General features: G+C 35.4%; 1 protein-coding gene across 3 annotated transcripts in view; it reads right to left on the minus strand.

The window, feature by feature from the left end:
• The window catches only part of ETHR (ecdysis triggering hormone receptor), an 83108-nt gene that overhangs the window by 63235 nt on the left and 4337 nt on the right, over positions 1-15536 (minus strand). The window contains exon 1 of one of the 3 annotated variants that reach the window (XM_069506892.1): positions 10165-10233. The exons of the other annotated variants lie outside the window; for them this stretch is intronic. The gene's annotated coding sequence lies outside the window, so the exon portion shown is untranslated. Of the gene's footprint in view, positions 1-10164; positions 10234-15536 lie in introns of those variants that run through there. 3 annotated transcript variants of the gene reach the window in all.

Raw genomic sequence — 15536 nt, forward strand, 5'->3', positions numbered from 1 at the left:
AATAATGCACTTGTGCAGCACACTTGATATAAATATTCGCGCCATACAACACTATTCCTATTTCCTTCAGAATATAATCTAAACTTGCTTGACAACGGTTTACGGTAGTGAAAATTCTTGTTGCAATTAATTTCTGGACTTAATATTTTTGTTCTAATAATAATAACTGCAACGTACCCGTACCTACTGTTGCAATGATTTGTATCTTTGCATAACGTTTTCTATTTTGTACCATTTGAAATAATTTAGTGAGCTAACACAATTTTACTTTTACAATATGGGTACTGATTACGGTTCACGAGATCCAGATATCTGACAGACGGATAGACGGACGGACAGCGGAGCCTTATTAATAGGGTCTCGATGGCATCCTTCAGATACGGAACCCTAAAAAGTAAGGTTTTCTAAAGTCGGTCACTAGTCACGATGTAGCGTGCTGTTTGCCTCATAATGATCTGCAATTAGTCTTCGCTAATAATCTCGTAAAATTATTATAAGATCGATTTACTAGATCACAAGGATAATCTATTATATCTAAATGGATATATAAAAGGAAAAGGTGACTGTCTGACTGTACCCGTAGTACAAGATTTTACGTCTCACCAAACGAAACCAAATTCGATAGTCGAAATATTTCCGCGTTACAGTAAAATGGACCTAAACAGCCTTGAATTGAAGTCAAATATTCAATGCCACTGATTTTAATTTCGCAATGTTTCCGCTTGGAGCGCTGGCTGTAGAAGTGTAGACAAACTTGAGCTTTAAAACAAGGCGTTTAAGATCCAGTTTACTGTAACGCGGAAGTATTTCGTCTCTCGAATTTGGTTTGGTTTGGTGAGACGTAAAATCTTGTACTACGGGTACTGATCTATCAACGCACAGCATGGATTGAGCTGAAATTTGGCATGCAGATAAATATTATGACGTAGACATCGTGAAAGTCTTTTTTGAAAATTCAACCCTTTGGGGATAAAATTGGGGTTTGTCCACGCTAGCAAAGTCGCGAGCGTAAGCTACTTTGACATATTTTTTTTCAAAAAGCAAATCTGTACGAAAGGAACTGAAAAACGTTATTTTGAGTTTTGCTTAATTTTGCCTGATTTTATTCATACTTCAAAGCTTTGTTATGATATTGATATTACCTTAAACCCTATTAAAATTAATTGTTATCAATTAGTGAAAATGCCTTTTTCTGGTGAAAGGGAAAATGTATGGTTTTCTGTAACTTACAGCAAGAGCCAGGACGCTTAGTACCTACGAGATTTTATGTGTCACCAACGTTGATAGTATTCGAGTGTCGAAATACTTCCGCATTATAGTAAACTGGATCTTAATTGCCCTGTTTTAATGCTCAAGTTTGTCTATACATCTACAGCTAGCGCCCCAAGCGGAAACGTTGTGAAATTAAAATCAGTGGCATTGAATTTTTGACTTCAATACAAGACTTTTTACTTTGACGTTATTGTGTTTCGACTCTCGAATTCTAGCAACTTTGGTGAGACATAAAATCTTATACTAAGCGTACAGTTAGCAGTAAAAGACTCGCAGGAATATTGAGTGTTAAATTGGCATCTCAAATTTATTGCCGCTGTGGGAGCCAAAAGTTAGATAAAGGGAGTTAACTAAGGACATCTAAGCGTTCTTTGATCTACAAACGGCAAACCCACTTACTTTATGGCTCGTAAATAATTGCAATAAGCTTTTATTAAAGCCTTGTAGGCTAAAACGAATATTTATTTTTTTCAAAGAATATTAGCCAAGTTTATCATGCTAACTAACATTCACCTTGTCCCTCCAATTAAGCGTAAAGCTTGTGCTAGGAGTAGGTACGACAATAGTGCAATGGGTGGGGTTGAACCGGTGACCTTTCGGTTTTCAGTCCGCTCTTTTAACCGTTGAGCTTTGATAGCTCAACGGTTAAATAAATAGTTGCCTACTTAATTTAATTTAATAATTGTCTACTTGAGGAGTTTAGAAGAAATCTCGAAAAGATTCCTATGATCAGGTAGTTTGTGGATAATAAGAACATTTTTTGGTTGAATAGATGACGATGTCGAATAATAATAATCAAATGAAAAATACTTAAGTCAGTCTTCTTTAAAGAAAGAATCGAGCTGGTAGAAAAAATTTAATTTTATCATGTCAAAAATGTCAAAACTAAGCATTTTCTGCAAGAATTTTGCATAAAAAATACCAGCCATCTACCAGTGATAAGTAATAATATTATGATGAGTGCCAGAATCCATTGATCCTGCGAAAGAATCCAATAATAGAGTTTAGCGGATGCAAATCCGTTTGGAACTACCGGCCAGACACTAACACTTTTGAGTATTGAAATATTATGTCGGGAGGCAAAAGTGGAATTTAGAAATGTTAGGAACAAAATACTCTGTCGATGCAAAGATTTTTTAAACTTCTTATTCAATAATTTTTTCGCTGTCTCGCTTACCTCTACTTATAGAGGTAAGCGTAGAAAAGCGTAGCGTAAAAAATTAGCTTTTTACTTATGGAAAAATAATCTTCTTAATCTATATGGTTTTCGCACTTTCGCATTTATAGTATTACTTGCTGATGCCCGCGACTTCGTCCGCGTGGATTTAGGTTTTTGAAAATCTCGTGGGAACTCTTTAATTTTCCGGGATAAAAAGTAGCCTATGCCACCCTCCAGGTCTTTGACTATACCCATGCAAAAAATCACGTCGATCCGTTGCTTCGTTGCGACGTGATTGAAGGACCAACCAACAAACCAACAAACAAACACACTTTCGCATTTATAATAGTGGTAGTGATAATACTACCTACAACCCGTCGGAAATATTTGCGAACCTGGCTTAGTGACGTCATGCAACATGCTTGCATTGCATGACGTCCTTGGTCGTTGGTGCGCGGGGCGTCCCCGCCTCATACCCCGATAGCCATCTCAACCTGTCGCGTACTTCTTATTAAGTATATAACTTGAAAGTTGAAACTAGGGCCCCTCGAATAACTATTACCATAGGAAACGCTTAGTGTCAGTTTTTCATCAAAATCAAAGTCCTGAGCCAATTTAAAGGAATGCTTTTCCTAAATTAAACCAGCTGTCATTAAAACTTTAACTGCCTAACAATTGAGGAATAGTTATACTCTGTGGTTATACTTTATTTTGTCTTTCTCTGTCATCAGTAACTTGACATTTGAAGGAAACAAAACAGGGTATTACTATTCCAACGCTATTCCACGTCTATTTGTTAGAGGGTAAGACTTTTTCATTACATAACTTTCATTAAAAATTTTGAACTCGATGAGATTTCTTCCAACATTGTACTTTTAAGATAAATCCTAATTGAATTGAAATAAAGAACAAAATCGATCAGTCTTATTTGACCATCCGTTTTTAATCTGGTAAAAGATTTTTCTTTATTTTCTTTATGAGATTTGTGATCAACTCAAGAATTCCTTGATCCTTAAACGAAAACCTAATTCGAATTTGAGTGATGCAAATCCGTTTGAGATTTGCGTTCAAGATGATATTTAATAGTATTAGATGAAAGCGTTGATCTGCGTCCGCAGATAAAATAGGTAGATGGTATTTAATTCATTTTAACTTTTTTTTTAAATTAAATTAGTAGTCAAACTCTAGATCTAGCTAGTAACTAGAGCACATCATAATTGTGTTTAGATTCTATTCCGACTAGAAATCTACTTGGCTGAATCAACTCAGTCTGTTGGCCTGTCAGAGCTCTTTAACTTCTGTAATAATGACTTGAATTAGAAAATATAAAAGGTCAGCCATAAAAATTAAAGAGGGTGCAAATGAATTTTTTTTATTAATCAATCCAGACAGACATGTCATATTTTATCTATGATAAATAAATGACATTTTAGGCAAAGCACAAAACTAATTTTAAAAAAAAAATTTATAATTTCAGTCTTTTAAAATAAAACATAATTCTAATAACAGTGGATTATCATTTATCACAGAAAAAAATGTGCTCGAAGGAAAAGTTTTTATGTGAAGTCTAAGTTCAGTACCTACCTACAAACCACGAGTAGTCTATGTAAATATAAGATCAATACACAAGTATTATAGACTGATCAAATACCTCGAACATGCGAGTTCGAATACTTCATTATTTCAAAGGAAACACTTAAGTAACGTAAGTCATAACTTTTCCACGCATATCGCTAACTATGTCGCTGAACAAGAAACTTCAGCTGCAATTCCTTATCGAAATACTTCGCCGTCATTCTACAGATTATTACTGAAGCTGGTTTAATAGCACACTAAAACAGAAAAGCTACCTTAACACGTTACGTATACGTTTTAAATTGCACTGTGCATTCATGCTAATTTGAACAAATTGTCACAAGAAAATGACGCTTAGCGCTACTTTGGATGCACATAATTTGTTTTTTTAATCCCGAATTTTAAAATATGTACTCTAGCCCGTATCCGCTAAGGTCCAAAATGCAATGTTTTTAGTGTTAATTTGTTGGAAACTCCAAAGAAAAATGTTCTTTAATGTGAGGATTAACGACGCAAATTATCCTCCTGAAGGCCTGTAATGTTTGTTTTTGGAAGGAAATGCATAAATGCATTGATAAGAGTGGTAACATTAATGGTTATATTATTAGCTCGTACACACTTTTGTAACGTTGAAAGGAAATGTAAGTACCTAGTACCTACCTACAATCTACTTTTCTTGATGTTCAACTGTATCAACTTGAAACACGTCAAGTTAATCCGGGAATATCGTCCAAGACTTAATAAACGCCATGCAACGTGTATTCCGGAAATAGCTGTTTATTATGTAGGGCTGCAAAATTGTTGCTGGTCTATACTATACTATTGTAAAGTAGAAACCTTTGTTGTTTGTAATCGACAAATTCTAAACCGATGTTGATAACTTTTTCGCGTGGTTTTGACGTGATTGCGTTATGAGTATGCTTCAGCCCTTAAGCTTTGCTACGTGCGATTGCAGAGAGTCCAAAACAACTACTAGAAACTGTAATAACTACCTACTTACATGAAATTACACTAAAAGCTGTAATACACAATTTCTTTAATATTCTCTGGAGACACGGAATCCTAAAAATAAAGGAGAAGTCTCAGACAAGAACTAAAGAACAAAAAAAAGATTTAACGACATCAATCCTTTGAAAGAAGACCGGCAACTATTCACTTAACTAATTAGTCTTTGTAATTTTCAATCTATTTTTAGACCTTGGATTGTGTTTAATCTCTAACCCGGATATTTCAAAAACATTTCTCTAAACAATTACTGTTAAAAGATGAAGTAGGTAGCCCAACGCACACAAGATTTTATAGCATCGACGATCAGCGATTTAATCGTTTTTAGGGTTCCGTGCCTCAAAATGAAAAACGGAACCCTTATAGGATCACTTTGTTGTATGTCCGTCTGTCTGTCTGTCTGTCTTTCGGCCTGTCAAGAAACTTACAGGCTACTTCTCGTTGACTTGGACTCATGAAATTTGGCAGGTAGGTAGGTATTATAGCAGACATTAGGAGAAAAATCTGAAAACCGTGAATTTATGGTTATATCACACAAAAAAAGTTGTGGTCGTGAACTAATAATTAGTATTTTAAATTTTAGATGTAGGATAACTACCTGTGTATTCTAAAACAGCTGATATTTATTTATTTTTGTGCATCATAGTTTTTGAATTATCGTGCAAAATGTCGAAAAAATAAGACTGTAGTGCGAAACCCTCGTTGCGCGAGCCTGACTCGCACTTGGCCGGTTTTTGGCATTTTGTTACAAGTTCCCTAACTGTCGTGAACTGTGTCAATGAATGCTGAGTCAATACAAACGTCAAATCGCTGATCGCTGATACTAAAAGTATCGTGTGTGCTTTGGCACTAACATACGTTCAACGGGATGTTTCTTGGCCGTTCTCTATTGTTACATATAAATTACACAATAGCGCTTCTATACAGCTGGGTACAGCTTTCATGTTGCGGTTTGGACTATAGTTTAGTTAGGAGAAACTTGAACAAATATTGAGAGCCGGAAACCTAAAATAGCAGATTGTATAAAATAAATATAGTGAATTTTATTATTCGCTATAAACAGCGCGGCTCCAGTGTAAAACTGCTTCCACATAAAAGTTTCAGAAGGAAACACAAAACCAGTTTTTCGTCGAAACTGAATATTATTTATATAATATATAAAAAATAAAAAACCAGCCATGTGCGAGTCAGACACGCGCACCGAGGGATCCGTACTGGAGTCGTATTTTTTCGACATTTTGCACGATAAATCAAAAACTATCCTAATGCATAAAAATAAAAATCTGTTTTTAAATGTACAGGTAAAGCCCTTTCATAATATGATGACCCACTTGGTATAGGTATCTATCTTATTTGTTCATGAACACGTCTTTTTTTTGTGATGTGAACCACAAATTCACGGTTTTCGGATTTTTCCCCTTACGTGCACTATAAGACAGTACCTACCAAATTTCAAGGGTTTCGTTTTTCCTTTTGAGGTAGGTACGTAACCCTAATAAAAAACCAAATTTCGCGTAACAAACGGCATTCACCAAATAGATTTAGTTTCATTTTCTTTTTAAAAAACATTACGAGACATTTTCCGGAGAGATTTTCATGACATTGACATGAACATTAAATAAGATTTCAAGTAGGCAGGTTGCGCTAGCTCTCAATTTTTTTTGCAGACAAGAATTCTGGCTTTGAAAGTAAAATACGCTTGGGCTCTACCTACTTGTACAAAGAGTCCAAACTTATAGCTTTTATTTCATAAAAGAGCTCAATTTGGATTTTCTAGCTATAGCAGCTGCAGCTCAAGCACAATCAGTGCGACAAAGCTTTGTTGCGGCTTTCTCGCAGTGCGAGTTGGACTTGGTTCCGTACCTACATCGTACAATATTTTGTACTTACTAGATATTTATTATTATTTGTTGTTAGAGTGGCAATTATGATGTGGAGTTATGGTTCATGACAGACAGACAACGGACGGACTGTCTCAACTAAAGTTGATGGTCCGGCCCATTTTAACATTTACAACATTCGGCAATTTGTGACGTCGTCAACGTGAACATTCTTGTATAAAGTGGTGTCAGACATCAAAAAGTTATCGCTTTTTATTTTTATTTTCAGTTTAAACAATATACACACAGACTAATCCAAAACGTGTACATGCTAAGTAAATTAGGTACTAAAATCTAGTTACATTCTAAAAAATCCCTAATTACTTAACTATAATTTATTTGAATACAAAAAATTGTTTTTTTATACGATTTCAAAGTCTAAATAATTTTAAATACATAAAAGTAAAGAAATGTAGGTAAAACACTATCCTAAAAATTATAGAGTGTACCTAAGCTATTACACTGATCGCGAGCAATTTACTCTTATCCATTGAGGAGTTCTATTATCTATCTTCGAAGATGTTCATCAGATCTTCACCAAATTTATATGGGACCATCTTGGAAGTATACCCTTTCAAATAAAAAAAGAATTTTCAAAATCGGTCTAGGCGTCTTTGAATAATCGGGGAACATACCTACATAAAAAATAAAAAAAGATTCCGACGAATTGAGCACCTCCTCCTTTTTTGAAGTCGGTTAAAAAGAAGATAGTACCTACGTCATAAATCATGATCGACACTTCAAAACTATTAAACACATCACAAAAGAAGATCGAGTATTCAGAACAAAAATGTACGTAGTAGGTATGAGAGAGAGGTAATAATTCTTTCACAGTCCAATATCTAGTTTTCAGCCGCGCCCGTCTAGAAAGATGTTGTTTTAAAATCAAACAAAACCAATTTAGATTCTATTTCAACTTCCCGGCTTATTCTTTCAGCATACGCGTTTGATATATTTGAGGTCAGTCATAAAATACATTCGAAAGATGGTTTTCTGTATTCCATCCATATAGCTCTTATTTATTCAATAAAATATAAGCAGTGTGAAACAAATTCGCAATCCACGTTTGCTTGTGTATTCAATTAAAAACTTCTAAACAACAGAATAGTATTAGAAATCACGTTATGAATTGCCAGACACTTAGTATCATGGCAATCCTCTGCGAGACACTAAATGTTTAAAAAGTTTAAGGGTGTCTGGCAGGAGGTTGCCACTACAGTAAGTGTCTGGCAATGCATGAAGTGATTTTTAATACCGAAGCAAATATAAAAAAATTATACTTTATACTTTAGGTAAAAAAAAATTACGCCTTTTATTACCTGTTATCTCCCAAAGCCACCATAATCCAAACATACATCTAAACAAACGTTCCTCCCAGTGTTGAGGTTAATACAAAGGGAAACTTTCAGCTTTTATAAAATAACGAAGGTCTGCTCTTAGGCTCTTAGTCATTGGACTAAGTGCGTCCATAGTAATTGATTTGAAGTAAGTACATAATTTAAAAATTATTTAATACTTTTTCAATGCTTTTAAAGTCGGTTCATTATTTTTTGCCGAACATACGAGTATTTTAATCCCTTCAGCCATTTGCCTATATTCAACTTATGTTCACCATGCATACAAACCATAAACTTCTGCATGTACAACATCAAGAACTTAAAAAGTAGGTAAGAAGTAGGTTACGAACAAAAATGGTGAATTTCACGGAGCATAGACAATTCATTTTCAGTTACAAACTTTTTCATGTTAAAGTTGGATGCACACGAAATACGGTATAAGTACATAAAACTAAATTGTCGAAACTAAAAACTTGTATTAAATGTTCCCACTAAATTGAACTTGTGGTTTTATGACTTTTTATTGCAACAAATCATCCCTTTTACTATGCGTAGATAGCCTTTCTACTTTAAAATTGCACGTCTAACTAATTGTGCCATTTCATGCGCAGATATAGTACATGACAGGTCGAAATGGCAATCGGGGTATGACTATGAGGCGGGGGGACGCCCAGCACACCCGCACGTCACCCGCGCTCGCCCGCACCTGGTTAACGCGGAGGCTGTGCGGATCTGCGGGGCATTCCCTCCCCGATTGCCATCTCAACCTTTCGCGGACTATAGATGGGTAAATAATAAAAATTTGGGATGTGTGACCTGGTTGAAATAACGCACAGACATCAGTCGTTAACGGTAAGTAGGTAAGGTTTAACCAAGTAGGTAGACAACTGGTTGGGTGACCGACTTTGAAGATCTTTTGATTTCCCGTGTCTATTAGAGCATGGTCCAATTTATCATCACTAACATCAGATTTATATAATCGTTAAACATAAGAGTCAAAATCCTGTATACTCTTGGTCAAACCGTATGCCAACCCGGACCATTTAGGTTTAGGTTTTTAAAGACTTTATTTTCTTAAAAAAGAATACATTTGAATAATAATTGGTACGGCATCATGGCCTTAGAGAGATTAAGATATAAATAATAGAAACATCTAAATTCTAAATCAATGAATTCATAAATTAAGAATGCGAACCCCTTTATCTCCCGAATAAAACAAAAGTTACTTACTAGAAACCTCTACCGCCTCTACCCTACAACCTCTAGCTAATATAAACTATGTATATTCTGTGCCTTTAGAACCTCTCGCGTAACAAACGAACAGACTCGTAGTCAAAATTTCGGTTTAATTGCACTTAATTTAGGCTAACTCTGTTAACAGTCCCGTCTACGTGATGAATAATAATTAATTAATTTCGTCTAAACTGTTAGTTTTCAGGCCACGTCACTGCCCTAATATATTTTTGATGGATATCCCTTCTTTCTTGGTTTAATAAAAAATACGGACAACGGCAGTATTTCATTTCTGGAATGCCTCAGAAAAATATCTGAATAGTTTAGGCGCCTTCAAAACATTTTAACAAGGCCCTATTGTTAACGTTATATTGTTTTGAAAATATCAGCCGCTTCAATGGCGTCCTATTTGTAATAAGAAATATCCTCAATTAAAAAAATCTTTTTTACTAGCTGATGTCCGCGACTTCGTCCGCGTGGAATTAGGTTTTTAAAAATTCCATGGTTTGATTTTCCGGGATAGGTAAAAAGTATCGATTATCGATCGAAGTATAGATTAGTAAATATCACATTTATAATAGGGGTAGTGAAGACAAGCTTTTATTTCGATGACTCCTACGTATAGTGAGTTATTTCACAATTAGATACCTATTTTGACTTTTTGATGGATTTGATAATAAAGAATTAATTAATAATTAATTACCTCAATTATTATCAGCTTAGGTCACAAAACTAAAAATACATATAGAAATCTAACGTATACTGGTATAAGTTGTTTACGTTTTAATTAAAACAATATATAATTATCTTTGTCACGTTCTCCTGTAAAATTAAAATTTCGCACATCATTATTTATTACCCATATTATTATAAATGCGAAAGTGTTTCTTTGTTGGTTTGTGCTTCAATCACCTCGCAACGGACAAACGGATCGACTTGATGTTTTGCGTGGTTATAAATAGACTGTTTAAGACCTAGTGACTACTTTTAATACTGAAAAATCAAAGAATTAAACCTAGCTAAATTGTTTAGAGAGCACGCGAGAAGGAGTTGCAAATAACTGGCGATAGTTTTATTCAGTTAAAAGTCTATACATCTCAATTGAGCGTAACGTTAGTATGTCGATAAATAAATCTCCCTAGAATTTAATAGTGGTTCTCGACAGGACGTGCCGGCGTCTATTGCACCTATAAATACACACAATTGAGCTGGACTAGAGTTCATACGGTCAGTATGTATCTACTATCTACCTACTACGCTCTGGTAGGATTATAGGATACCTACATATTAACTTAAGATTCTATACTTTATAAGTCCCGCAAATTGCTATTGCGCGGGAACCATGTCTCATTAACATCGAAATGACGTCATTTGACGAATATTTAAGTAAAAATATACCATCAGCTCGAAATTTCAGTCTAGTGCTGACGGCACCAAAAAAACTAACCATACATAACACAACATTTATATTATGTAACACAATCATATAATAAGTATTTTGTCTATAGAATAGGTAAGCCCACCCATACGAAGCCGTGGCGGGTCAACTAGTAGACAATGTAGGTATCTGTATATTTAATGTTTTAATATACAATGCTCAAAAATAATTTATGCGAAATTTGGGAAAGTATAATAAATTATGGCACCTAGAATCTATAATAAGTTACCAAAAGAACTCGCAGATAGATCTCTTAGTATAACCACAGAGTGTGGATATGTGGTATACCTAACTGCATATATTGAAGCACATCATGTAAAAAAAAGATTCCGACGAAATGCTATTATGTATTCCATAAACGAGTACTTTGATGATTAATCATAATAAATTTTCTAAATTGTAATTTTTTCAGACTTGTTTTAGATTATTTTAACAATATGCAATCTTACTTAAGTATAACTAGCTTATGCTCGCGACTTCGTCCGCGTGGACTACAAAATTTCAAACCCCTATTTCACCCCCTTAGGAGTTGAATTTTCAAAAATCCTTTCTTAGCGGATGCCTACGTCATAATAGCTATCTGCATGCCGAATTTCAGCCCGATCCGTCCAGTAGTTTGAGCTGTGCGTTGATAGATCAGTCAGTCAGTCAGTCAGTCAGTCAGTCAGTCAGTCAGTCAGTCAGTCAGTCAGTCACCTTTTCCTTTTATATATATAGATTATTGTAATTTTCTTTAATATTCTTACTAGAGTAGGTGGTTTAGGAATTGTGTTGTTTTTACTTTTAACTTTTGCATGCCTTCTGCTAGGCGAAACATATCTACCGTTTAACTCTGTAAGACCTTATGTAAATACTTTATGTAAATTAATATGTTTCTGCAAAATAAAGAAATTGAGTTGAATTGAATTGAATTGAATTATACATTCTTAAAAACAGCTATGTAGTATTATTTTACATAAATACTCGTAAATCGTCCCCGTCGTGCAGTTTCTGCAAAATTCAATCGTGTTTGCTTTCTGTGACTAATGTTCCGAAAAAATAATAAAAACCGGCCAAGTGAGAGTAAGACTCGCGTCCCGGGGGTTCCGTATTACAGTCGTATTTTTTCGAAATTTTGCACGATAAATCAAAAACTATTATGCATAAAACCAAATAAAAAACTGTTTGAAAATGTACAGGTACAGCCCTTTCATATTAACCCACTTGGTATAGTTATCTTACTATGAAAACTGAAAATACTAATTATATTTTGTTCATAAACACATTTTAATTTTTTTTTGTGACGTAATCACAAATTACGGGACCGGTTTTCGGTTTGTACTATAACACCTACCTACCTGCCAAATTTCATGATTCTAGGTCAACGGGAATTAACCTATAGGTTTTCTTGACAGACATGACAAACGGACAAACGGACAGACAGACAGACAACGACGTGATCCTATAATGGTTCGTTTTTCCTTTTGAGGTACGGAACCCTAAAAACATTTATCAAAAAACTACACTCAAAAGTAAAAGCGCATTATGTGGAGGGGTTGTTGGAAATCGCGCGAATTGCCTTAAGGCGTCGATCCCACAGCCAGCGGTCTAAAGTTCAGAACTCTGCGTTCCGCAGTCTTTCTTATAGGTTACTTTATGGGCCCAATGAATACCAGCACTGCAGCTTGCCGATGCTGAGCGGGAGACCTATATTTGAGAACACTTATTAAATACTAGATGATGCCCGCGACTTGATCTGTGGATTTAGGTTTTTAAAAATCCCGTGGGAACACTTTGATTTTTTGGGATAAAATTTTCCGGGGCCCCGGGATGCAAGCTATCTCTGTACCAAATTGGTCAAAATCGGTTGAAGGGATGGGTCGTGAAAGGCTAACAGACAGATAGACACACTTTCGCATTTGTAATATTAAGTATGGATTTTAGTATGGATAAAAAAAAATTAAACAATGAATGCAAAATGCAGAACTCTGGACCTTCGACTGTAGGTTCAACGCCTTAAAAGTCGTGCGAATTTTCCACAGTTGTACACGTAAATCACAGAGATGTCTCACGCAGCATCCTATCTCAAACAACATTCTCGATATTATTAGTCTGACACAGCGGCTCTCAAACTTCGCCTTTGGATTTAGCAACCTCTAAATATATTTTCGTAGACATTTTAAATTAAACTTATAAGAACTCGTCTAGATATTATAATAACACATCCAGGATGCAAAACGTGAAATCTTTTACTATAAAATCTTATACTGTTTTAGTTCATATATAAATAAGGTCGAGTAGGTACCTACTGCTTGATTCCCTAAATATTGACAAAAATAAAAAAAATCTAAGTACTCGTACAAAGTAGAAATTCATCTTTTCTGTTTATTGTTCCATCACACAACGAATTTCGCCAAATATGTATTTTGTAACATGATGGTGATGTCTCACATAGCTTTGTCACAAATTGACAATTTTGTAAAATTCTAATAAAATCCGTTTTTGTAAATTATCCTCAAGGCTTTAGGCTCTGGCAATTTCATTTGATATGGGTATCGAATGAAATGGGTTTTATAGAGAACAGTTCTGAAAAGTTATCTGACATCTATTAAAATCAAAGGCATGTAGTAAAAAAGCTATTTTCAAAAGCTTTTTATTAGTTTACTTTGTTCGTATGTTGTTGTTCCGTCGAAATTGATAACTTATTTTTAGGCCAATAATTCCAGTAACCCTAATATTTAACGCAATAATCAATTATCGAATAACTGTCCGATTGAGATGAAATTTTACATGACATTTTGTGGTTTGGATGACATAATATGATTATGGTACAATTAAGCGTCTCCGATGGTGGACGAGTGAAGAGATCCATAATAATATTATGTCACACAGTAGAATTTGGACTTATTTGCTTTGTTTCAAGATTGCTTTTCGAAAAACATGACAAATGCTACAAATGCTTTAATGCGCACGAAAAATAGTGCGGCGCGTCTTCGTGGATTGAACTATCTATACATTAGCTTTGATTTTTTGAAAAGTTGTTTGATAAAATAAATATTTAAAAAAGCCATTTATTCTCGTGTTCCTTAGTTAATTACATAGTAGATTAGTTTTGTTAGTTAGTACATTTTACTTATTTTCCTAGATTAGTATGGTTAGTAAGTGAACGCAAATTTTTGTATTTATTTATGGAACATGAGCCCCATTGCGGGTAAAGGCCTCCTCCAACCTCTTCCACTTCTCCCTGTCCTTGCCCAGATACAACCAGTTGTTTACATTACAACAACTCACTTTCAGTGAACTAACTTTGGGAACCGCTGTTTTAAGATCTCAATATCGTTTGTCAGATAACAGTTATGTTATGACAAATCTCTTTCGCCGTTTAGACGCCGATATAAAAATATTGATACTCAACAATTTCAGCTCCTCTGAGAAATGTGAATTGATAAAAGTCAAATATAATATTATTTAGTACAATTTGTTTAAGATGGCGTGAGTCTGAATATTCAATAGTACTTAATAGTTATTGCAAGATATACATTCCTATATTGGATAACTAATGATTTTAAGCTTATTTCGTTTTAATGTATATAACGGGTACACACCACCATTAATTTTTATTTTTATTTGTCAATATTTCAACCCAATTGCACGTGTCGTGGTCAAGACGGGACTGACTTCATTTCTCGCAGCACCGCAGTCCCGTCGGTCGTGACCACGACCCGTGCAATTGGGTTGAAATATCGACAAATAAAAACAAAAATTAATCGTGGTATATAACCTATATTGGATATTTTAAAAAGTTATTTGGTACCGTCCTAGGTCGATGATGCCCGCCACTTTGCGTGAGTTTCGGGTTTTTAAAAATCCCGTGAAACTCTTTGACTTTCCGGGATAAAAAGTACTTATCTAACCTAAGTCCTTCTCCAAAATGCAAGCTCTCTATACAAAATTTCATCAAAATCGGTTGAACGGATGAGCCGTGAGAGGCTAGCAGACAGACAGAGAGTTACACTTTCGCATTTATGTATGGATATGGGCATGGATAAGTACTTAAGTATAGATAAATATATAGATCTCTAGCAGGAGTTGATAAATTCATCAACTTCTGCAAGAGATCGCGCGCGTCTCCTCGCAGTGTCTACGAGAGAATCGAGCTATTGGCTTCAAGCTCTCCCTTCGAAACATATAGGCACTCTTTTAGACCACCTTACACTTACTATCGCGGTTGGTCTTCGGCTTGGCGCTAGGATTCAACAGCCACATCTTTGTCATTGTGGCGAGGCAGTGGACGCATATGGTCACCACGGTCTTGCTTGTGCCAAAAGTGCCGGTCGTTTTTCCCGTCATGCTTCCTTGAACGGAGTCATACGTAGGTCTCTTGTCACGGCTAATGTGCCTGCAGTATTGGAACCAAATGGTTTGGCACGTAGCGATGGCAAGAGACGGTATGACTCTTGTCCCGTGGAAGCAAGGTAGGTCGCTTGTGTGGGATGCCACGTGTGTGGATACACTGGCGCTGTCACACGTACAGGCGACCTCCGTGGCGGCCGGAGCGGCGGCTACTAAGGCAGAAAGGGCCAAGAGGCGCAAATATGAGAATATAGAAAATAGTTTCATATTCGTGCCTTTTGGGGTGGAGACCATGGGTTCGTGGG

The sequence above is a fragment of the Maniola hyperantus genome, chromosome 24 (genome assembly GCF_902806685.2).
Source record: "Maniola hyperantus chromosome 24, iAphHyp1.2, whole genome shotgun sequence".
NCBI lineage: Eukaryota > Metazoa > Arthropoda > Insecta > Lepidoptera > Nymphalidae > Maniola > Maniola hyperantus.